Source organism: Notolabrus celidotus, chromosome 23 (genome assembly GCF_009762535.1).
Source record: "Notolabrus celidotus isolate fNotCel1 chromosome 23, fNotCel1.pri, whole genome shotgun sequence".
NCBI lineage: Eukaryota > Metazoa > Chordata > Actinopteri > Labriformes > Labridae > Notolabrus > Notolabrus celidotus.
In genome coordinates, this window is record NC_048294.1 from 18,891,795 (window position 1) to 18,918,515 (window position 26,721).

The 26,721-nt window shown below is 42.2% G+C and overlaps 1 protein-coding gene across 3 annotated transcripts in view; it reads left to right on the forward strand.

Moving 5' to 3' along the window:
• Positions 1–26,721, forward strand: part of sorcs2 (sortilin-related VPS10 domain containing receptor 2) — a 361,633-nt gene that overhangs the window by 167,018 nt on the left and 167,894 nt on the right. The window lies entirely within an intron of this gene.

The window sequence follows — 26,721 nt, forward strand, 5'->3', positions numbered from 1 at the left end:
CACACACACACACACACACACACACACACACACACACACACACACACACACACACACACACACACACACACACACACACACACACACACACGCACCATTCCTGCAGGAATCAGTTCAGGCTCCAGCAGTGAACCTGAGCCTCCATCCCTCCTCTCCTGCCAGGCCTGGAGGTGTTTTAAAGCAGCAGCTTGATCCCTGGCTCATATTACCAGAAATCCTACTGTCACAACACATACTTTAACCGCCAGTCACTCTCTTTCCATCTTCTCCCTCTCTTTCTATCCATCTCTTCTCTGTCCCTAAGGAAAATTAAGATGACTCCATTCCTGTGCAATTAAATGCTCTCATGCTGTCTGGCCCTCTCCTATCCTCTGTGTGTGTATGTGTGTGTGTGTGAGGAAGATGAGATGGCAGATCAGCGCAGACACTTGGACCGAGGATTGAAGCAGAAAGTGAGAAAAGTGACTCCATCTAATCTTCCTCCATCTCTCCATCGATTGGAGGAACCCTGGACCCCTGCGATAACGCCTGCCAATTAAACTGGCCGCCACAGTTGGCAACCCAAACGTATCTCAGCTTACTTCTCCTACTGTACCTCCTGGCTTTCTCTGCAGCTCATGTGCTGCCTGCTTTTCTTGTCACTGAGGATTAGAAGATGCCTCTGGATTGAATAACTGCAGCGTGGGAGGGAGTGGTGCACACGGCCAAATTGCAATTAGAGATCAGCAAAATTAAGCAGCACCACGCGTTAATCATAGCCATGTCACCAAAATACAAGCCAGAGTACACTCCAACCAAAGAAATGACTCATTTGAAGAGTGCCATGCCATGATATAGGATCCATGTGATTATAGCAGCTTTTAAATGATGAATGATGCTTTAAAAAAAAAAGACAATTCAAAGAGAAATCAGTGCAGTCAATGTTTTCTTTCCCGTTTATTCTGAGCAGTCCTGGGTCGGAGCCAGGTTGGTGGATATCTGCCATGGTGTCTTTTTCAGCCCATTTCCAGTCTTTAATAATCAGTGCTGGAGCAGATGAATAAGTGAGTGTTGTATGGTTAAATGCTCAAAAGTAAGGCTGTAGAGGTCTTGGACGTAGTTGAGTATTGGGTTTGTAGGATATTCAACCAACAGCACAGTGTATGCATCCTGGAATGATCCAGATCTCAAAGGGGGATTTGAGTATTTTGAAACCTGGATCATTGTTGTACCTGTTCTCTGCATTAAGGACTAGTATGACTGTCAAAGATATATTCCATGACGTATCTTTGATCTAAATCTAGGTCAATCTAGAGATCCTTGGCAGACTTGTGAGTAGCTGTTGTCTTAGCTAGCTTGAGGGCTTGAGTAGACTAAATTGACACACTCCCTTGCTCGCTCTTTCCTTGGTGGAGCTATGGTGGCCTTTGAGGACAAGAAGCTTGTGATGCAGAAGTATGATCCACCATTTGTCAAGTGTTTACCATCAAAAATATCTATCAGTACAAATTATTTCCTGCACAACAACCACTCTCCTTCTTCTTCTTCCTTGTCTTAGTCTTGCAGCGCAACCCAAACACCCTCCACCTTGTCCTCCACAGCTGGACTGTAGAACCTGAGACTACTTTCTGAACTGCGCTTGAGTGTTGGTTTTGTACGTTGGAATATATCAAATATGATTCCTCTGGTTACACCATAAACTGTCGTAGCTACAGATGTAGTCACAGTGATGTCATCCATTGCTTTTGGAAGAGGTGTAGCCAAACGTCAGCGGTTGCCATATCTGAAATGCTGACTCGACCTAACTTTTTGTCATCGTAGCACCAGCCAAGGAGATGGAGTTGAGACCATGTCCCTCACTATACAAAAATCTATGCAACTCATAGCCTTAATCTAATCAAAAAGGAAGAGTTATAGAAAAATGAATAGCTGTACAGTGTGTACAAAAATAAAAATGAGCTACACAGAGCAAAACCATGCTTGAACCAGGCCGTAAACATGTTTGAATTTGTGTTAATCAGGTTTGTTTGGGTTTTGGAGACAGCCTCAAGTGGACACTAAAATAACTTGAGTAAGAAATATTGCGTAGGAATTGTAGGAATTTGGTTTTACACTGAGTACCTAGGTTTTTGTTTAGTTGCTGTTTCAGACCTCCGTTAATGCAGGCATGCAGGAAGCTGTTCAGTGAACCTGCACTTCAGATATAGCACGCACAATGACTTCCATACCGACTCAGTGTACATCTCTTTACAGAGCTGCACTTGCGTGTTGGTGAAAGCAGGAGCACACATTACTTTCATGGCTGGAAGCTTTGTCCTTGTCCATTTCAGAGTCTATTTTTATTCATGCTACTCTCCCCATGTCAGTGCCATTTCAGAGTTGCTGACAGCTATAGATATGACGGCCCTGATGTTTTGTCCCGGCTTCTCTCTGTGTGATTAATCGTCAATAATTCAGCAGGTTTACAGACACACTTTTCTGAGGCACTTTCCTCCCTGCCTCTTGGGCTTCGACCAAGTGTGTGTCCATCTCTTTTTAAAGAAAGCAGTCGTGTGAAAACACTTGGAAATAGAAAGTTAAGCTGGTCTCTTGAGTGTGTCACTGCTGAGAGGACTTGGGCTTCAGGGCATTGTAGAATTGTAGGTTTCCCTTCCTCTTGAAACAAAAATAAAATCTATGCAACGCGACCTTTGGACGCAGCTCCACGCAGAAAAGCATGTGTTCCAGGCTGAAAGCTAAACCACAGCACAGCCACATGAGAACCAGCTTCTCCCTGTGGTTTCCTCTCGCTCCTTCTTCCCTCCGTCCCTGCAGCCATGTCGTGTGTACCGTAGAGAAGCAGTCTTTGCTTTATCCTCTGCCCAGACACTGATCTGGGACCTGTGCACAGGCTGATAAGACGACTTGAGCGCATGTGTTTCAACTGTGAATCGAGGAGAGTTGGAGGCAAGTTAGACCACAGAAGCAAGCGCTAATACTTGCTGGAGGGTTATTGACTTCTGGTTCCACTACAGTGGGTCGGTCCACCCACGCAGTCGTATGGAAACCGTGCTCTACTTCTGAGCCTACATGCTTCATTTGAAGTATAAGGATGGCAGGTGCTGGGGCATAAAGCTCAGCCAGCGAAGTAGGAAGCGACTGATTCGGAATAAGAGGAAATAGTTTATATCATCCCTGAAGAAAGGTGCAAAATTGGACTTCCCTCTAAAGTAAACACATAAAACATGTAGAGAGTTCATGCAGTTTCTCTTGGATTGTTCCCTAAAGTGAAGCTAGGATTCAGAAGGAGTGAGAGGCAGATATAATGCATGTGAGGCAGGAGCCAGGTCATGGAGGAGCTCCACTTTCTTTGTGATATGATACACCAGATGCTGTTCTCTCTCCTTCTCTTTCAGAGCTTATCAGAACTCACCATATCAGCAGTCCATGCGTTATTGTCTGACGGTACAAAGGAACAAGCACTGAATAGCAGACAATAGTTCCGTCCTGCCTGCTGACTGGGACTGAACAATCAAGCAGCAGTAAGACTAGAAGAAAAGCCATGATAATAGACCCTTAAGTCTTTCTAACATGTGAGAGAGCAGTTACCTACCTTCACATCCAACAAATACACAGAAACAAGGGCTATAGATTAAAGTTTGTTTTATGTTAACTTAAAATGACTTCTTGCAGCTCTGTTACAGTCAAAACTTTACTATTTAAATGTACAGTGTGTAGCATTTAAAGGTACAGTATGTAGTATTTAAAGGTACAGTATGTTGTCTTTCAAGGTGCAGTATGTAGTATTTGAAGGTGCAGTGTGTAGTATTTAAAGGCGCAGTGTGTAATATTTTAAGGTACACTGTGTAGCATTTGAAGGTACAGTGTGTAATATTTTAAGGTACGTTGTGTAGCATTTAAAGGTACAGTATGTAGTATTTCAAGGTACAGTATGGTGTCTTTAAAGGTGCAGTATGTAGTATATAAAGTTACAGTGTGTAGCATTTAAAGGTACAGTGTATAGTATTTAAAGGTGGAGTGCGCAGTATTTAAAGGTACAGTGTGTAGTATTTAAAGGTACAGTGCAGTATTTAAAGGCACACTGTGATCGATTTGAAGGTGACAAGGTAGAAACTCTGTTAATAAGGAGCCATTTTTGCCTCAGGGTCACCCTCTTAGTTTTCTCTGACCTTGAAGCTGTCTTTACATCAACGAGACGTTCACCCTGTTCATGTCAATCATGTCCTCCATACTCTGCCGTTGCTATGCTTTCCACTCTATCTCTGACTAAGCATATTCCACCCACGATGCTGCAGCTACAGGTCCCTGCAGAGCCTGGTAAATCATTTCACCACAGTCCATTCAGATTATAGCATGACATTAGCTTTGATCATCTTTGACCCAGCATTGATCGCAGCTATTGACCTGTATGCTCTGTCCAGCTGGGCTCTTGTGTTTGTCCTCCGGTGACACGGTGGAGGGCCCGCGGGGATCTGCTCTGCTCCTCTCAGCCCAGGCCTAAGAGGATTGACCTGACCTGGATCCAGCAATTTGGATCAATAGGCTGCAAGCCAGAGCGATTGGCTCACACAGCTATCTGCTGGTCCACAATGGTGGGAGGACAGACTCTGAACTCTCCACCACGCAGTCTGAGAAGGGATGTAAACGCTACCCCATGCTCATGTCTGAGTTTTAGTGCTGTATGTGTTTTCTGCAGACTCCAGTTTAATGGAGCTTGGTGAATATTTCAATGCGGCTGAAGTAGACCGGAGAGAATATAAGAGCAGAGAAGACATCAGAGAGGAACAGAGGGGGAGAAAACAGGAGGGGGAGAGTATGAAATCAATATTTCCAGCTTTTTATGTGTCACATTATGCGTTTTGAAATGTATAAATTAATTTGACATTACAGATAATTTGAATCAGCGTTTGTGTGCCGTGCAGAGGCAGCCGCTCCCGGAGAAAAGACATATCAGCTTTGACTTGGCGCTTTAACTGGCCTAGTTGTTTAAACGCAGGGTGTCTAAAAATAAATATGATTGCTGCTAATCCCTTTATTATGTTTCCTCCTGATTAAAGCAAGCCAAGTTTAGCTCCACTAAATTCAATTTTTAATGTCTCCCAGTAGGTTTGCATTCAGAGGACTGTCACAGTGACAAAAACACAGCAGCTTGATCGTGGCTTTAATTATACTCAGCCAAATACTACTACCAATAGTCCTGGCTCGATGGGATGTAGTGCTGCATGCCAACATAAAATGCTGTCCACAACACAGATTCACATGCAACTGTTAAAAAAAGCACATTTCTCATTCCTCCATTAATTCATCCATTAATCTATTTATCCATCCATGTCTTTAACTCAAACTATCAAAACATACATTTAACAATCATCTGTTATTAACGAGTCTCCTCTTTCCCTCTGATGTTTTTACATTAAACCTTTACACCGTCTTCATTCAGTTTGTTATCCTTCTATGTCTCTGTATCTTTTTCTTTCCATCTCCTGCTCAATATCCTCCTTCCTCTCTTTCTTCGTCACCCTCTCTTTTTGCTTCTTTCCGCTTCAGGCACTTGGCAAGAAAACCTATTCAGGAACTATTTTAGGTTTCCTCAGAGAACTCAAAGTCTCTCCGAGCAGCATTTCTGTGTAAGCTTAGATTTCTCTTTAAAACTGGAGAGTTTTAGCTGGTTATGAAACTGACTGAAATAAATACTGATTTCTCTGCGTGAGTTATGAAACCAAAGAAGATCATCAGCATAAAGAATGTTTATTCATAGTGTTCTTCACTGTAAATGAAAACACTGCCGCACGGTAGTGAACTGGCGACTGTCAGCCAGATGTGCCGGTCGTCATTGTGGTTACAACAGCTGTTGAAACACAGAAAGAATCCCCAAAACCTTCCTAGTTTGTGTTTTGTGTCAAAATATACTCAGTTATACAGTATGCCTTTAGTAAAAAAAAAAAACAAGGAAATTGTGAGAGATACATTTGGCTAAAGCTCATCAGATAGCAAGGTCACCTTTTAGACTGAAACACAGGTGTCATGGAGCGGCAAAGACACAACACTTTTGACGGCATATTGCTTATGTTTCCACCTTACAAATGCCAAATTCCACCAGATCCATGTTCGGTCTGTCTCTGATCCATCACGGCACTGGAGCTGATATGTTTCTATTCAAGTCAATGTGTTAACTCTGGATCTGGATCTGCTCCGTTGCGTTCCGGCTGCGTCTCTGGTCCAGCAGGTCAGAGCCCCCCGGATCAGATACGCAAGACTTATATTTTCGTCGAATGCCGGGGCATGATGCATCAATCTCAACAGAGCAGATGGAGCGGGACAGGAAGTCCTTGCCTCAGTCCTGTATCCAGTACACCATTATTACTTCCTGGACTTTGAGCTTACATCCTTTCTCAAATCTTTACGTCATTGTTTTGCAAGGCACACGAAAATAAGCAGCAGGCATCGATAAGGGAACTGTAAAGTGTAAGGCCTAATGATGTTGATTTCCCGAACGAGTTGGAACTGGCGTCTGCAACTAGTTCTCAGTTCACATCATTATTTCACGTTCACACCAAAATTTCACCTTCACACCAAACGATCACGAATACGAACACCACAATGCACAGGGCAAACATTCCACTTCTTTTTTTCTCCTTTTTTTTTACGGGGGGCGCTCAGTTCATAGGTGCTGTGAAAATTATCAAATTCCATAAAAAACAACTTTTGAAAGCATAAGTGGAGGCTACAGAAGCAGTTTTGAGATCAGCTTGGCCGTTGTTTACTTTCCGCTTGCCGAAATTGGAAATCTGGTGACGCCTGACCCAGCATCCTGCAGAACAGATCCAACAGAACCGTCACACTACACACTACTTACAAACACAGTATGTAGTATGCAGTACCTGCTATATACTACATTCGTAGGTAGTATGTAGCAGGCGGTTTCAAAAACAGCCAATGTGTCCTATCTCACGAATTTACTTAATTTGCACGTATAATTCAGATTTGGTGTGAACGCCCCATTAGTGATCTACACAAGTTTTTTTCTCCTTGCTCCTGAAACTGGTGCCAAAACACACGGCCACCAGAGTGGAACTGGAGTTAAAGAGGAGAGGAGGCGATTCTCTCTGATTAAAATGCTTCCTCTCCCTCACCCCGAGCTATATCCTCCCTCCCTCTCCTCTCCCTCTCCTCTATAGGGACTCACTGTATATCCTTTACTCACACCGGCATAAATATTAACATCACAATACATTCTATTTATATCACACTTGCCCTCCTCCCTCTTTGCCCTCTCGCTCCATTTTCTTTCTCATCCCTCTCCTTCCCTTTCATCCTCCCACTGTGGATAGGATTCAGAGAGCTGGGCGGCGGATTGATTGACCGTGATTGTTTGTGTAAGGAGAGTACGTTTACCGACAAACGAAGAGAGATAAGAAGAAATGGATGAGTTATGATGAGGAGGGGCAAGGGTTAAACCCCTCTGCATGTTCTGCTGTGTGTGTGTGTGTGTGTGTGTGTGTGTGTGTGTGTGTGTGTGTGTGTGTGTGTGTGTGTGTGTGTGTGTGTGTGTGTGTGTGTGTGTGTGTGTGTGTGTGTGTGTGTGTGTGCGCGCGTGTGCGTGTGTGTGTGTTTAGCAGGGTAGGAGTTTTACAGCGGAAGAGAGCAGGAGGATGAAGTGATGAACGAGAGAACAATAAAGGTTTATCAGGAAATTGACTCGAATCATCAGGAAATAATTTACAACACTCCTGTAAGATGGTAACATTTCACCGAGCTGTGTAGGTTGTGTGTGTCTGTGTGTTGGTTGTGTGTAGATCGTGTGTTTGTGTGTAAGTTGTTAACTTCCCACAGCCTCTTCTCCTCTCTGAGTAACATTCTCTGCTCTTTCGTTCCATCTTCTCCCCACATGTAGAATAAATCCCTGAACTTCAAAGAGAAGTGTAAGTGTGGAGGTAACGGCTGCAGCTAATTTCACTCCTCCGTCCCCGGGCGCTGACATTATTCTCTCACTGCATCCGTCACTTTATCATAAGGTTTATATGTTTCTCAGTAATACTTTTGTACGATTGGTCAACACCCTGACTCTGTACGTTGGATTTCCATGTGTGTGCCTGCTGAAAATAGATGTCGGCTCCCTTTCTGCGGGGATGTAACACCTGTCTCACGCCTGTTTCCCCATTTTTCAGAGAGACGTTGATGCATTTTGTTTAAGCTAAGTGCATTTAAGCGTTTCTGCAAAGATGAGGTTTCAGGAAGCAGCAGACGTTACATCATTGTCATGTTGATGCAATGCACAATTTGACAAGAAAACATGACCACCGTGAAATTCTGAGTTTTTTGAATCCCAGGAAATAAAACAGCAGACAGGAAGCTGATACGAGACATGGTTTCAAACGTCAGGTGAAAGCACAGCAACATTTTTTATGCACATGTCGACTAAACTATCGTATGGAAGAGTTTGTGGTCACCTGGTTCAGGTAACATAAGAGAAGGACCAGAATGACCCTTCAAACTCTGGACTGGACTTTTTTCTACATCGATAGTTTGCTTGTGGTGAGGTTTCCTTGCAGATCTCAGACTCAAGTCTGACTTGAATCCTAATTTTCAGGACTAATGACATGAGTCTTGAGAAGCCGATATGTGCATGCATCTTCTGGTAGCGTCATGTTCAGGAACCGTTCTTGTATGATGCTTAAAGAGGTCACTGTACCTTTAATGTCATGATTTGTTCTTTCAAAGACTTTGAAGTAAATAACTTAAAATAAGTCACTGCGATGCTGTAGTTTGTCTACGTGAAGATAATTGATTACACAGATATTAGCGACTGAAGTGACTCAACCACTGGGTAGAAGATGTTTGGATAAATTCTGATTGTAACCAGGCAGATGCAGATATTTTCGGACGCTTGCAGTAAACCCACGTTAGGATTGTTCATTGCTTATCAGGGGTGGACTGTAACAAGTAAATTTACTTGAGTACTGAACTTAATTACATTTTTTGAGTATCTGTACTTTACTTAAGTATTATTTTTGTGGAACTTACTACTTTTATTTAGTCATGGTGATTATGGTTTTGACTGAGAAGGATGATGATTCTCTACCTGAGCACCACGGCCATATTTTAAACCCACGTTTGAGGTTTTTAAAGTAAAGAATGATTGTTACTGTTGTAAATCTCTGATCTGTTTACCTCTCAAACTTCTGACTTTTCTTATAATTTGCTTCTTAATCCACACAGATGTGTGACTTTAATCTCAGAATTTTTCTCGTCTCCACCCACCATGATCCTCCGTCATCTTACAGAAGTCCCACAGTCAGTGGATAGTCTGAGGTGAAACAGGAGAAGTAAAGCCTGAGCTCCCCATTAGAGGTCAGGATGAAGATGTGAACTCTTAAAGTTGGCAGCACTCCTCTCCTAAACCTCTAAACCTTTAATCCTTTTCTTTCTGCTCCAGTAAATCTGTTCCATCAGATGTCTTCAGATAACCCTTAAACAACACCATGACATCATCTGGGTTACTCTCTTTGACCTGACAACGCTCCCCCAGAGCCGAGAAGCCACCACACACCTGAATAATGCACCACGTTGTTATTCTTGTTTCAGGCGTAACGACACTCAGAGTCGACTGCGACTTCAAATGCTTCTTCCACCTTCATGCTAATCCTTAAAGTACTGCTGTGCTGCTCATAACTTGTGTTTTCATGAACTTGAAGCAGGATTCATTATTTACTTTGATATGAGTGTAAGGACGCAGAGAGGAGGACATGTATGTGGAAGTGAACATAGAGACGCATCGGACACAATATCTGCTGTGTTGTTACAAAAATGTTTCATATGCATCAACACTGTTTTCATCTCTTTCTATTTCAAACACCCTCTCTCTCTCTCTCTCTCTCTCTCTCTCTTACACACACACACTCTCTTTCTCTATCTCTCACACATACACTCCTCTATCCACTCTGGAGCCAATTCTCCCATTCAAACTCTGTCTCCTCTGAATCCTTTTGCCATCTCTCAGCGTCCCTTTCTCAATTTTTCACTTATCTTTCCCCAATTCCACAGCAGGAGAGAGGGAGAGCAGGGACTCGGGGCGAAGGAGAAAGAAAGAGAAAGAGGGACAGAGAGGGGAAGAGAGAAGTGATGAAAGCTGAGATCTCAAACTGGAAAATTGATCTTTTTCTTTGGGACTCCTCTTCTTTTGACTGCTAGCGCCGCTGAATATAAATTGATAAATTTGCCGGGCTGTACTTGCTATGACACCAGAGGCAAGGCGGGAATAAGATGCGGCGTGGTGCCCGGCGGAGAGACGGAGCAGAGGAGATCTCTGAAGAAACAGTGTCAGAGTTAAATATCTTAAATTACATCTAGTTTCATGAATCGCTCGTGCAGAATGCTGGAGAGCAATACTCCTCAAGTTCATCATTCAAACACAGGCGGATCCTGAGAGACAAGTGCTTCAGTCTCTGTTTAGTCCTCAGGGGGGCACGCAGATTTTACTTCCTGACTGTGTTTTAAATCAGGCACAGGGATGGTTTCTGATTTCAGAACACTCTCATGTCTGTATGAACAATAAGACTGTTCCTCATCAGATTGATGATGAGGACTCTACCTCAAGGGACTCAACTTCGTACTTTGATAGAGAAACATGAAGTGGTGTTAATCAGATTCATGTGGTAACTTAAACATTACAGTCTTATGTTCTTGTTGTCATTTCATCACCACGGCTGAGCCAAGGTTTGCTGTCTGAGTAACAGGAAGGAGAACTTTCTGAGGAGACGCTCACTTTGAAAGAAGATTATATAACCTCGCTACGTTTCCATGAATGGTTGTTAACCAGCATGTGGCTGAAGTTACAGGATAATCTGACAATCCGTCTTCTTCTTCCTAACATGTCAAACGTCACGCCTGAGACTGTTCTCCATTTTGTCTCCATGCAAACAGGCAGAGAGGAATAAAACACCTTCTTTCAGCACACATCATTATCTCCCCGCTCTCTGTGCACCACGTGGGGAGTGAACGCTTATTATTTTATCATTGTGTGTTTGTGTGCTCGGAATAATCCGCCCACATGACTCTAAAACAAGATATAACTGGAAACAGACATGCAGAGCTGCTCACATGCATGCACAGACACACAGAGAGGATGCCAAAGGTTAATTGGCTGAACTTGCACGTGTGTGATATTTACCTTAGACCTGCAAACACACGCTGACCCTGCGTAATGTATTCTATTCAGCGCCAGTGCTCACTTCATCTGATCTGTGTCACGGTAAATATCAAAGAGACGCTGGAGGAAATATTCACCAGACAGCACAAAACATGAGGAGTCAGTGAGCTGCTGAGCTGTCAGTCTGCTCTCAGACGAGCAGGTGACGCCTGACTTCAACACTCTTCTATCACTTCGGAATCAAACTGATGTTTTTTTCATTTCTGGAATGTTTGAATGTGTCTGCATCAGACTAAATGACGCATCTGTAACACACATACAGCTTATTCCTTCCCTTCACATTCAGAGCTGAGTTTAAGGAAACGTGTCTGGTGCACAAATGCATCACTTAGTTTTTATGATGGAAGCTTTTAATATCACAAATATCCCCCTTCAGGAGTTAGAGCAGACAGTATCAAATCTTTTAATGAACTTCCTAACGATGCAGCATTTTTCAGAAGTAGAGAGTAGGGATGGACAATGATTTTTGAATTTGTTCGAAGAGTTACTGCAAATATTTTCTCATTTTAAATTAAAATTTGTCATTGTTTTTAGCGATGCCTGTTTGTAATATGGTTTTCCCGCCAGATGGTGGCTATAAAGCATCTTAAAGCTGTTTGTTAACCGCATTACAGAACAGAAGAAGAAGAATGCTAATTGCAGTAAATGGCACTGAAAATATTAGCGACAGTCGCAGCGACTTTCTTCGTCTTAATCTCACACTAAAACACATGTATTTTCAGGGACTGAGCATGGCTGTAAAATGAAAAACACATGCCACGCCGTGTCACAGAAACACCAACATAAAGATGGAGACAGACGTTGTAGGTGCCCACTACAAGCAGCACCCCGTCCTGCTGCTGGTAAACGTGGCTGCCACACAAACAGTCAAATGGTTAACAGGACGGGTCTGTGTGTGTGTGTGTGTCTAAATAGTATTTTTGCCTGAAATGCCCATCCCTACTAACTATGAGTTAGTGTGTTAGATATGAGTGTACTTGTTTAAATGACTAAAAACAAAGGTCCCTACTTTGTCGAAAGACTGCAAGTCTCCTGTTGGTAGGATAGGAGAGAATGTGTGTGTGTCTCCTCCTACAGCCTTGAGCAGACTAGCCGAGCAGCCGTTTGACAGCTGTATCTACAAACTCTGCTACATGTACTCTGTCTGCTCTGCAGCATGGAGTCTGCTACATTAGAAACATCTTGATTTAAAACCATCCCTCTCCTCTGATTGGTAAAAGGAAACATATAGCAGCCGAGAGGGCAGGAGGAACATTAGTGCTCGCGTTCTGACACCTGGTAACATGGTTTGGTATAGAGGCCTACCTGTTGGAGGTCTACCTGTTGTACCCCTTTTCGTCCAACGCAAACCTGGTTCTAGTTCCGGGCTGGTGCTCTCGCTGGTTCAGAGCTGGTTCAACTTGCGAACCAAGTACGGCACCAGTTTTTTTTCCAGCCCACTCGAGCCTGTTGAAGAGCCATGTCATGACGTTACTTCTGTGTGACCACTTTTCCCAGCAGCGCTAGCGAGAACTTTCCATCCCAATAACAACGGTGGTAGACAACGTAACATGCTTGCTGGTGTTGCTCCTGGCTTTTTCGTAATCACTTGAGGTCCTGAAGAGAACTTATCAAATCCCTGAGCTTGGTCTTTGTGAGTTTTTCGCTGCAGGAAAATGGTGAAAACTCATTTGGTTTTTGTTTTTGGTCACGGCTGTCACCTGTTACAGGTCTGCCTGTTTGAGGTCTTCCTGTTAGAGGTCTGCCCTTTTAGAGGTCTGCCTGTTAGAGGTCTGCCTGTTAGAGGTCTGCCTGTTAGAAGTCTGCCTGTTAGAGGTCTACCTGTTAGAGGTCTGCCTGTTAAAGGTCTACCTGTAGCTTGTTGTTGAGCTCCGTTCAGGTTCACTCAGTGTTCATGAACAGCTCAGGTGAGGACCTGAGGAGAAGTCCAGTCTTGTTTCTGCAGTGTGGTTCATTATGGAGGACTGTATGGTTTGAAATTTGCATCAACGCTGCAGACGAATTATTAATTTCACTTCCCATCTCTCCATCTTCTTCTTTTTTTGTCCTCCCATTTATGCTCATCCAACCCTTCCTCTTCTGTCTCTCTTCATCCCCATCACCTGGCCCCATTCTTCTTCTCTTACTCTGTTTTTATCTGTGTGTGTGTGTGTGAGAGAGAGAGAGGGAGAGTGTGTCAGCTCTCCACATGCCCCTCATTAGTTTCCAGATATCCGTGTGCCAGGGGGAGAGAGGAGTGCTTATTTTATCAGATCATGTGTGTGTATCTGAGCGTGTATGTATGTGTGTGTGCGTGTGTGTGTGTGTTTGTTTGTGTGTGTCTTACTCCGGGTGATACACTCTGAATTATCCGTCCACAACACAACAGAGCAACACCAGGTTTAATTGGGTCCAGACATGCAAACACACACACACAAACAAAGTCGTGGATGTTGGAGGAAATGTAGTGACGTTGATTGACAGCTACTTACGTTAGCATACGTGTGCCATGTGTGCAAAGAAGTGGATGTCACAACCTCAGTCACTCTCATCTTTCAGAGGTGAGTGTGTGTGTGTGTTTGTGTGTGTGTGTGTGTGTGTGTGTGTGTGTGTGTGTGTGTGTGTGTGTGTGTGTGTGTGTGTGTGTGTGTGTGTGTGTGTGTGTGTGTGTGTGTGTGTGTGTGAGAGAGAGAGAGAGAGAGAGAGAGTGTGTTTAAAGATGATGGATCTGTGTCTCCTGCACCCAGTTATGTGCCCAGTGGGTTATCCTTGGCTATAAAGATAAGATGAAGCTATTTTGGAGGACCTAAATCACTCTCTCTCTCTCTCACACACACACACACACACACACACCACACCTACAAATACACACCTGTAAGGTGTTAAGTGATCTCCACCATGATGTCAGAACAGATAGAGAGACATTCTCTCTTCTTTCTGAGTCTAAGAGCTTCAAACAGTCTCCATGAGCTCACTCAGTCAGAGGCAGATCAATACGATGATTGGCACCACATTAGATGATAATTATTTTTATTCAAAGTAAAAACAACCTCTTCGTGTCGTCCACTTCCTCCTTCACCACAACAGATCGATAGCTCATTTTTTTAGATAACTAACACAGTTTGCAGAAAATGTTTGAACAGTATCTTCTTCTGTGGTTAATGGATCGTTTCATGAAGCTGTACGCATGAATTATGAATTATTGGTGAATGAAATGAAAATAAAACTCAGTATCTGCAGGCTTTCACAGAAATGAATGAGAAACAGTAACTGTCAGAATGACAAGGATCAATTAAGCTCTCAAACATAACCTTCCTCCAAAAGAAATCTCACACAGGTTGTAAGTCAGGAAAACTAAGAATGAACATTATTTTCATTCATACTTTTTATTTCTGCATGTATTTGCCAGCGTCATATTTCTTTCCTTCTTACAGTCTAGCTCTGTGTCGTACTCTTTGCAGCTGCAGAAATAGAAAACATTGGGTTGCAGCTATCATTGCATGGTTTGCAATCCCAGTTCTGTACTTCTATTTCGACAGAATTACTGAATCCCAAACATTAAGAAGTGACCATAATTGGATAGAGGTTGGAGCTGGAGCGGAGCTTGGTTAGCAGTTATTGTCCTTAATTCTTCTTGTCTCTGCTCCTGAGCATGTTGTGCCAAATGTGGTAAAACATCTTGGTTTCTTATCTGCTGTAAGGCCTGCCCTGCGAAATATTGGGGTCCAAATGGGCCAGGCTTTGAGTCAGCAAAAAGGTGCAGTTCTTCAAGTGTCCACTTGAGGCTGTCACCAAGTGAATGGAAACCCTATCAGAGCCCATTTTAAAGTGTCTACTTTTAGAATATAACCGTTTACAGCCTGAAAGAAAAAATATATAGCTTTCTTTACCTGATTTTTTTTTTTTAATTTGAAAGAACTGTATAGGTTTTTCTATTTATTTATTTTAAGAAGCATTTGATTATATTACGGTAAGAGGTCGCGTTTAGGGAAAAACAAAGGCGAGGACCCAATTACAGACTAGCAGGAAATACTTTTAATAATAAATATGTCAAAATAAAAATTACCTTTATCAAAGTGCAAAAATTAAATGTCCAATCTCAAAACATTTCCAAACGGAAAAGTCAGAGAAGCCTCAGGGAAATACAATCAAAATACTCAGGAGGCAAAACAAAGTATGACAGAAGACAAAGGTGAAACAGATCGGGGCGCACTATCACAAAGACAGGAAGTAACATTTGAAATGATACACAAGGAGAACACTTACAAAATAAAACAGGACACAACAATGACAAGGGGACCATGAAAAGTAGGCAACACAACCACGAAATATAAGACTAACATATCACTGATGGGACAAAAAACATGACGTGAACACAACAAAACAATACAAAATACACCAGGAGCTGGCTGCTAACACAAGAAAACCAGAAAACTAGAGAACAGCAATCAGGACAGTTAGGTTTATGAACATTTTGTTATATTTACGGGGGGCGTGACTGATTTGATTGACAGGTGGCGCGTTACTGTTTACCAAGAGGCACTGCTATGGTCTGCACTCCACCTCTGAGCTGGTTTCTAGATTTACCAGAAGTTCGTTGGAGTCAGCATTTCCAATATGGCAACCTCTGTCTTTAGGTTTCATAACACCTCTTCAGAAACTAATGGGGGACACCATTGCGGCTACATCCATGTTTCATACTTCTATGTGCAAACCCTGATCTGTAACTAATAACTTTTGTGTTATTAGGAGTAAAGAAAGCCATGAGTGTTAATTGTTGATTACATTTATGAAATAGAATCATAGAGGCAGGACTGGACACAATGGATGAACAGAGACTTTCATACCTGGAAAACACAAGATTGATCCTGTTATAGCTTTGTGACTGATATTGAAATCATTAGTGAAATCACTACAAATCAGGGAATGAAAAGTGATCATGATTTAGTACCTTATTTGTTATAAGAGGTCTAAGCAGAGAAATGTTCCCCTCCATCTTAGACGTCTGTGTTTTTCTGAATCACCTAACATTCAAAGGTGTGAGTAAACCAAGCGAAACAAAGAAAATTGAAATAACACTTCTAAACCGTGTCGATGCGAGACTGCCTCAACCTTTGAATCTAATTTAGGCCAACATGCAGGGCAGCGCTGGAGACGGACACCTCGACAGCTCGCAGACGGCGCTTGAAGCCAGTCATCCATTATATTCACACTCAGCCCACCGGTAACCACCTTCACATACAACACTCTGACATTTCTCAAACGGACTTCACGCCCGGCGGTGACACCAAACTGTCACTTTGGTTTAGGCTCCTGTTATGTCTTCACACCACTTCCATGCCTTTAAAGTTAGAACAGCAGGGTGTGGTGAGACGAGGAGGAGGAGGGGGAGGAGGCAGACGCTGTAGATGAAGGGTGGGTGAAGAGAAGTAGAGTGATGCCAAGGTGATGATGTGAAACCACCTCCCCAGACAGACTTGGGAATTGGTGAGGAGGAGGTTTGAAGCATTAAGGAGGGGACCTGTCAGTCTGAGGGTGAGGAGGGATTGATGCAGATGACAGGTTGAGAAAGGGAGGAGAACAAAACAGGAACAGCTGTGACATAAGAACAGAGACGGATAAAAGGAAGCAGGCTGTAGTAACTCATACATTGTTATTTAGAGATGTATGTGTGCTTAAGCATCAAGTTCTGAAAAAAGGGCATGCAGAGGTGAAGTCTCTGAGATACTTGAAAGCTTTGTACTTTCTAAATGTGATTCCTGCAGAGGGTGTCTATAGTTGGCCATGCATCATTCAGTCATTAAATTCAAAGCTTGACCTCTGACTTTTTACTAATCTAAAACATGTTATTTCAGAAAACTTCAGGCCTGTTAGTTGACATTAAATCACAAATATATGCCAATTTATTCCTTTGATACTGCTAAAGTTAGCCAGGGTGAAGCCTCTGTGTAACTTACTATTTACAGTAAAACTGAGACTCAACAGAAACAGATGAATGGGCATTCCAGGAGATGTATTGGATCAAAATAACTACATTTATAAGGCGGCTTTTCTTTTTATGTTCATACCCCTTAAGTAAGCAAGAGGGAAACCTCTGTTAACAAAATTATTTACAGTGAAACTGAGACTCACCAGATTAATTGGTGCTCCTACAGATGTAATCAACCAATAATTGACTGCATTTGATTTGCAGACATATCTGGAGGGGCACATTTGGCTTCCCTTCTGATCTGAACATATGGTTGCTTCTCAAGTTGCTAATGGACTTTAAACATCATAGCATGTTGCATACTGCTTGCTACATATGAATACCTGAAAAGATGCCCATTGTCCCAAGACGTATAGGGATGGGGGGCTGCACACTTTAGAGTACAGGACCGTGAAAGTTCTGTAGAGGTGGGAGATTTGAGATGGAAGATGTGAACGGATTGATTCCTCTAGCTGCAACCATGTATAGCTCTTCCATACCTAAATGAGCTGCGTATGAAAACTGTTTCTAAGACATGATGCACAGAGCTTCCTGTGGTGAACCATGGCTGGACCTCGTAATCACTCCAGTCAAAGAATAGAAACATAACAAATCTCCCTCTAAATTCCCACAGTCTATTTTCTGTCTGCAAAAACATGAAACCGAACAAGAAACTAAAAGAAATGTAGAAGTACAAAGAAGCATCCAGAGCTTCTATCCCCTTTGGCAGCATGAGAACACAGCAGTAGGAGATTTTCCTCCTTTTTTCTTGTATTATCTGAAACTCTAGAAATCTTTCAGAGTGAAAGTGTGATCCAAACATAATCCCATCCAACTTCAGGAAGGACATTTTGGATTATGAGCTCAACAAAGTGTGATTTTTGGATTATAGAGCAGTTTAAACATCATAGCATGTTGCATACTGCTTGCTACATATGAATACCTGAAAAGATGCCCATTGTCCCAAGACGTATAGGGATGGGGGGCTGCACACTAGCTCTTCCATACCTAAATGAGCTGCGTATGAAAACTGTTTAACCATGATAGGGCGTTCTGTCTTCAACCACATGCCAAACCAAAAGAGGAAATAAAAGTTATCCTCACGCACTCTGGTTGATAATTCACGGCTTGTAGTGCAAAACATGAAAAGACTTTTTGTGTCTATTTGTTTTCTTCTCTTGCAAAGCTGTTTTAATAAAATCCTGAGACTCAAAGCTGAAAGTTTTAACCTTGCTCAGGAAAAGGTAATAAGCAAAAGCTGTAACACAGCTCTGAATACTAACAGCTCCCTTCTGATCATCTGTATGACATCCATATCTCTACGTGTCTCCAAACCTTAGCTCTATTATGATTTAAGATATAATAACCTGCCTTCAGATTCTATTTTCAGTTCTATTCCTTTTAATCTGCCACAACCTCTCTATTCAAACCGGCATGCAGCCCCTGAAGCTCATTTTTTACTGAATCAAGATAAATAACCCCTCAGGATGGAGGTTTATAACCATTAACTTTTAAATGCGATCTGAAAAATGAGTTTTTAACCATGTATAAAGTTTGTTCACATAAGGAGATACTCCTCGGGTCTCTATTTCTCACAAGCTTCTGACGGTTAAACTCCGACACCCCTTACAGGAATGCTCTATTCATAGCTCTGCATGCATAAAATCATAGACAGCAGGAACAGATACTCAAGTGAAGCCAGAACTGCAAGAGCTCCCCCTGGTGGCTGGCTGCAGTACAGGTCGTAAAATGTTATACTAACAGTAAGCTAACACTTCAGTCGTGGATCCGTCCAGTTTCCATGAGTTCCAGCATGTAGCCTCAGTTTTCCTAGTCTTTGTGCTCACAGTAGCTTTATGGGATTGTTAGCTGCAGCTGATAACACAACCACACGAAAATAGTTGAGCTAATTTAGCTTTATCCAGGGACACGCACGTCTGCTGCATATTTTCTATCACTTCTGGGACCAGAAGCTTGTGCTGAAGCTGTTTTAAGCCTGAGACACATTACATCAGAGATTAGCATATTTTCTTTTAATTTAACCTGAATGGAGATGAAATATTTGTGCAAACCTACAAAACAATTTTTCGTTAACAAAGAATTTGGCGTCCCTAGATTTTTTTGCATTACACCACGTATTTTGGGAGTCAGGGTTGTAGAAGAAACATGACTGCAGGGGCGTCGGCCTCATGACTAATTTCACGGCTAACCCTAATTTTTTTTCTTCCAGCCTCACTCATGTTTTATACTTCGACATGCATCACGTGTGTGTCTGCTGCCGTGTCTCAGACTGGTCCCATGTGGCTCAGCCGCTCTGCTGAATGGGGGAATAAATAAAAAGCGAGTGGGGCTGCTTCATGACGCTGTGAAAAATGGTCCAATTTGTTGTTGAGCTGAAATCAATGGGACAAGCAGAGGATGCTAGGACCTGCTGCCGCAGCCACACTTCTCCCACAGCTGGTGCCTCTCGTCTAAGCACCCCATACTCCTCCCTCCTCCCAGCATGCACCTCTCTCTCCATTTTGCAGCTCGTTCTGCAGGTTCAAAGCTGAATGTAATGGCTTTGCTTTTTGTCTCTCTGATTTATCTGATTTGGGCCGAATGTCTTTCTTCATCTTCACACAAACCTCTTTTGTATCATTGGTGTCAGTGGAGTCATCTCTCCTCTTGATGTATCACTCTAGTGGTTAATGTGGTTCGACTTTGAGAGATGCAAACCAGTCTCTGAATCACCAGACTTCAGAGCTGTTGTGGTTTCGTAGATTACATTTGGATTAGTGTTGTTCAAACTAAATATTTGTCACTGAGTATGAAGCAGTTTACCCTCTGACTATTTACACTTCCTCTGCTGGAGAGCAAACAGTCGTATCCAGAGTAATTTCCTGCCCAAACTTTCCTTCCTCTCAAAATACAGTTTTAATTTAGATGAATGTTTTGTAAAGTTTAATATAATATTCCATCATATTTTTTTTGTTATGTTTCTTTATTAAAGCAGCTTGACGGTACAATCTCAGCTGTTTGTTCCTTTTTATTTTTCCATTTGTTTTTATATATTTTTAACTACCCGCACCAGAACACAGAAAAAAGATTCTGTCTGTGTAAATGAACCGGCTTGGTCATAAACAAAATTTGGTTTTTAACTCAAAAACAAATCTGATATTTGTATCTCTGCATCTAAATGTTCTTGTAGCCAACAGCGTGTGTTTTCAGTTTTATGCAAATGTATCCCAAGGGTCCAGTGATCAGTTGTTTCAAGTTAGGTGGCCACTCTGTTTTAAGTGAGAGTGGAGGAACTGAAAGTAAGTGGACAGAGTTAAGACAAATCATAACAGGGGCTAATAAAAATGCTAATCAATCTACAATGACCCATACAGATTCTGAAATTATGTAAACTCACAACTAATGCAACATCGCGTACTGCAAATGGAAAAAAAAAACAGGATACATAAGGATGAATTAACTGCATAAACAGCAAATGCATTGCAATTACATAAGCACTGCAAAGTCAATACACACAAAACCTTAAAACACATGCAACTGAAAAACTCTGCAACTAAAACATGACAACAGGAGTACCCCAGGCCTCTAGGGGGCGCTCAGTGGGAACAGCCACAGCAGCTTCTGTAATCTTAATATCACTTCCTGTTAGCCTTTTTTTCTTTCTCATATGAACAATAAATACATCTAGCTGAGCTTAAATAAAGTTTAAATTAAAGAAAAATATGTTTCTGGTCTTCCTCACTCTCTGGTCTCTCCTGCCAGTAATACAATTATGCAAACGGTTACATTGAGCGCCCCCTGCAGGCCTGGAGCATTACTATTACCATAGCTTGATTTTCAGTTTATTCTTCTATATGTGCGTTTTTGGATTTGTATTGGCAGATTTTTTCTATATCTGCATTTGTTTTGCACTTCTGTGTATGTTTATGAATGTTCATCCTTTCTCCCAGTGGAGATTGACAGTGGCAGGACGGTGAGGCATTTTGTTCACTCTAGCCTGAAATATAAACAAAGGGACAGACAACACAAACAGCTGTTCATATTTCTATGTATTTACGGTTAAAGTATTTTATAAATCAGGACTCTAAATCCTGAAAGGTTTTCAGCCGTGAGTTTGAGCATCTGCCTCCCTTCTCCTCTTTATCCTCATCATTCCTATTCCTTCACGTTCTCCTCTAAATGTCTGAACACACATTTTGTCAGCGACAGCTTTCACCATTTGATTCAGATCGTAGACTTTTGCAGTATGAAAATCACAGGAGTGACCACCGCCATCGCCCAGGATCACTAATGAGGTCCCATGATGCCCCGCCAGCTGGTTCTGGTCTAAGGTTAGAACTGATTGGCTGTTGAAAAAACATGTGTTTGACCTTCTCCACCCTTCGTGGTGGCTCACGACGACCTGTGAGCAGGTAGGAAAGGAACCGAAGCTGCATGGTGACCATTAGTGAAGGACAGATTTCACTACAGTGAGCTGAACGCTACATTATTAACCAGGAGATGGAAATGAAGAACGTTCTGGGTTTAAAGGCTTTAATGAAATGAATAGAAACCATGGACAAACTGTTTCTCTGTTTCCTTTTTCTTTATTGCACAGATCAGACGTACGGAGACATGCAGTGAGGAGATATGAGAAGACAAACAATACAAAAACAAAAATAACATGCAGGGAATACATTACCGAACAAATCAAGAAAAAATAACAGACAAAATAAAACTAGGAGTACCTAAATCATCACACTCTAACCAGAAATAATAACAGGTGTTCTGTTTGGTTGTTTGGTATGAGGTGTGTGTGTGTGCGTGTATGTGTGTGTCTGTGTGTTTGTTTGAGCACTTTAAATAAAGAAGATTAAGCTGAAGACAAAGAGAGACCAAAAGTGACAAAGACGAAGGCTATGAGGATCGGGACATTAAATCAATAACCCAGAGGATTTTTGATCGAATGAGGTACTAAGAAGGGATGAGGGGACACTACAAACGGTCGAACATGTGTCGCAGTGCCAGTAACGTTTACAGTCTCAGTGCTGACGTCAGACTTTTCACAGGAGGCCTGGAGTCAACAGGTCAGAGGTTTCCAGAGGACTATAAAGACAACATGGATGAGGAGAGGAGGAGGAGAATCCTTGATTCAGTAATTACTGCGGGAAAACCTTGGTCACATGACTCCAGCTGTCCTGCTCCTTGCTGCTATCTGAAAACGCAACCAGTGGGTGTTGACGGACGAGAGAGCACAGAGTCGTACCGCAGCGGATCGGAGGCGGACCGGACAGGGATCTGGTGGAAGCAGAGTGGTCCACCTAACTTTAAACAACTGATCACTGGACCCTTGTGACACATTTTCATTAAACTGAAAACACACGCTGTTGGACTACAAGAACACTTAGATGCAGGAATTTAGCCTTTTAGCTGCATCCTCGCTCATCTCTTCACAGGCCGCCATCATTCACAATCTTGTAGTTGCTTCTTTCTCACGCTAAAATGTAACCACACCCGTAGCTTTAACACCCCTTTATCCCAAAATGATGCTGATTAGTCCGGACCTTCTCTGACCGGTAACAAGAGTATCAGTATCACTCTGTCACAGCAGCCTCTGTATTCCCACTGATTTTAAAAAACTCCAACAAAGTGGAATAAAAACCTAAAACTTAAAACCAAGTGAACACCAAACAGCTCCGATGGGACTGACTCACCTCTCACCTGTTGGCACACAGCAGCTCCCGTTTAAGGATCCTTGTATGAAAAAAGTTTACTGTTGGAGAGGAGAGGCAGTCATATCCAGACTCTTGTGTTCGTGATGCGAGTCAAAGAAAGAGAAACTTTCAAAGTCAGCCTTCATGGGGGATTTCTGCCTGGAAGTTCTTTTTATCACCAAAACATCTGATGGAGCTTTTAATTCTGTTTGTATGCGACGGTTGTGAAGTTTTATCGCCCAGGCTCACAAAAACGCTCACTTTTATTCAAAGTCCATCCACTTTATTGGCCCTAAACTGCACTATATACAGAAACGTCCTGTCATTGCAGTCCAGCAGCAGAATAAATAGGAGCTGATGATTCATGTGTTTGGGGAGTCGTGCTAAACTCCAGGCTGCCTGAGATCTGCAAACCAGACAGAGCACGATGTGTTTCCTCTGCCAGGAGAGAGAGATGATGAATGATGTGATGAAAGAAGAACAAACATGGAGTAAGGGGAGGGAAGGTGAGGCAGATGGAGCGTTTTTCAGCACAAACTCAACAGAAAGCTCTGATGGGAGGAGAAGTGATGGAAGTGAAAGTTGCAGAAGTGAAGCAACAGAAGAAAATAAAGCGTGTGTGCTCTTTGGCCGGCTGCAGAGTGGTGATGACAAGCAGCCTCATTACTCTTATTTAAATGTCAGCGGCTGAACCTCAGCTCATTTGTTTTGTGGACATTTAAAATGCAGTCCCACGGGCTCTGATCCCTTCGCCTCCACCGCTTTAATTGAATCAGATGATAAACAGCAGAAGAGTGTTAATTTGCAAGTGTGAGTGTGTGTGTGTGTGTGTGTGTGTGTGGGGTGGGGGGGGGGGGGGGGGGGGGGGGGTGGGGGGGGGGGTTGTTGGCTGAGAGGGATAAAGGAGATATACTGTATCTCTCTGTGCAAGTGTGTCTGAGTCTGTCTGGAGGCTTCTGCCTGTCTCACTGCGTGCTGACTGAGAGCTAACATGGCTGTCTGTTTAGCTACCAGGTGCAGGTTAAAGTCTACTGTATGTCAGGGTTTTTTTTAACTCTGCATTATCTTATATATTCTGGGATCTCGCTAAAAGATGGAAAGAAGACTTGTACATTTCTAAGCTGATAGACTTGAAATAAACAAAACAGACATTTTACTTTGCAGAAAATGGAGTTGCTTGTCTGCCTCAGTCGGCAGGTTTCTTGGTTTTATTTTCTGTTGCACAAATCATGTGAAACACAGAAGTCATCCACACCAAAGAAACTACCCGACTTATTAAAGCAGAGGACGACCAGCAACTCCTGTCTGCAAAGTAACAAAGGTCTTCCACCAGATCTGTGTCCGGTCTGTCTTCGATCTGCTGTGGTCCGGCTCCGCAGCTCTTGTCCATCAACACCCACCAGCTGCGTTTTCAGAACGTAGCACTGAGCAGGACTGCCAGACAACTGGAGTCTCCATGAGATCTGATTGGCCACCTCGGGTCCCATCCCAAAAACCCTTGCTATGATTGACTATTTGTCTTGTCAGAGGAAGGATTTTTTTAAATGGAATGTTTCTGGATGTGTTAAGAATGCCTGCAGTTGTGACTGTTGCAGGTTTTAAGTCCTTAAAGTTTGCCATCCTGTTGAATCTCTTTTAGAAACACATTTTTTATAGGTGTGCTTTTACAGGAGATGTTATCTGAGCATGTTTTAATCCAGACGCTGCTTTTTATTCTGTTACAGACAGAATCAAAAGCAGGATTTTATCTTTAACTCTTTTATTCTCTGATCCTTTTATTGTTTTAGCATTTTATATTTTGCTTTGATTTTTATATTGTTTAATTTATTCATCTTCAGTTTTATTTCCTGTCCTCTTCACACTTCTCTTTTATTCTCTTGTATGATCTTTCTCATTTGTAAAGCACTTTGTAACCCTATTTTCAAAAGTGCTATATATATATATATAACTTTTTTTTTGCATTATTATTATTATTATTATTATTATTATTATTATTATTATTATGAAGCTCAGAAGATTTTTGTAGTTCTTTGCTTACACTACTACACTCCTTGTAAAGTTAGAAAATAAACAGAAATATTATAGCTTCATGATACTTAAATGATAGTTTTTAAAGTAGATAATGAAGACAAAGATGGTTAATGCAATTAACTTGTGCATGCACTCATACCCCAGCCACCCCACCAATGTTAGGGCCACCTGAGTCAAGCAGTCAGGACACGCCCCTGGTTTCTGCCCCAAATTTGATTGACCCCATCTTAGAAACACTAAAATTCTTCTGTAAACAAACTTGTATTATTTATAAATGTAGCATTAGATTTGTAAAAGAGTTCATATTAGTTCTATGAAAGTGACATCATTTGATTTGAAAGTCAAAAGCAGTTAGCAGCATGTATGAACCTTTCAGTTCTTCAACTTCTCATTTACACGAGCACATCTCAACCTTGAGTGTCCCTGTATGGAAGCTCAAATCAATTATTCAAAATGAAAGATGAATTTATTATATCTCCATCATATTTCTCCCAGGTCCCTCCATAAAGATGTATATATATATATATCTCTTGTAATTTCAAGCATGAGTTAAAAAGGCACACAGAGCACGTCGAGTAGAGCTGTCAAACATCAGCTGTCACTGAGTCTGTGAAGCCTCAGGCTCAGAGGGGAGATGTCACTTTGACATGTTTAAAGAGGAGATCTGTTTCTGCACACTTTTAATTCCAGCAACATGGAAGATATTCACTAAACATCATGTTTACTGAATTTAAAACATCACACGTCTCTTAATTCTAACATGACCGGTCGGTTTGAGGGTCTCTGCAGCACCGATGGGTGCCCCGGCTCCTCTCCAGACTCTGCTGGATTACGTTCTGTTTTCATCGGCTCTGACGTGGATCTCCCTCTCAATTACTTTTATGAGTAGATCAACTGCAATCCAGTTCAATTAACCTCACGCATGCCCCTAGCTGTAGTTCACCCAGTCCTGCTTTTACTTTGAAAGGCTGAATAATCACCATCCTTGGCCTTGCCGTTCGGTATGAGCCCCTGCTGCCGATGAGTGAAAATCAGCATATGAAAGATGCTCGCTCTGCCTGTCATGATCTCCTGCTATGCTAACCCAGGTGGCGTGAACAAAACACCAGGCAATTTGTGCGAGGTGTGATCTCCTTCAAACCCGGTTTGTTGATGCTCATTTGATTCAGAATCGCTCCGCCGGTCTGCAGACCCACCGGCATGTTTTATTGATGCTATGAATAAATAAGCAAATTAATAATGAAACAAAAGTATGCTTTTTTTAATGCATCAGTGCACCAGGGCTTGTGTGTTTGTGTGTGTTTATGTGTGTGTCTGTGTATGTGTAAGCAGGCAGGGTAATGAGCTCAGGGATATGCTGCGTGAAAAAGGATAGAACGGTGACAGCATATTGAATGGAGATGAATGTGCGCTCTGAGGATGACTGGCAGTGCTAACAACAGAGCAAAGTGAGACGGGCCTCTGATCCTCTCTACCTCACAGCTCAAACACTAGCTGCTCTCTGACAACCGCACAGATCAATAATTCAGAGCAATCAGCTCACAGACGTTTCATATTCCCTTTAATTGGCCGGCACGTTTGATATGAAACATAGAAAAAAGCTGATTGAAGAGATTTAAACAATGCTGGAGCTGCAGAGAGAAACATCAGAGGACGCTTCAAATTTAACTTTGTTTAACACTGTACCGCTTTGATTTGATTTCAGTGTTTTTGAAGAGCTCAGTTTGTTATTGTTGTCTTATATTTTCTTTAATAACAGTCTTTGTCATTTTAATAATGTATGTTTCAGAGTGTGTGAGTAGATGTGACAGGATGCTGCATCCTGAACCAGATTAAGCCATCCTAGTGACGATATCATCTCT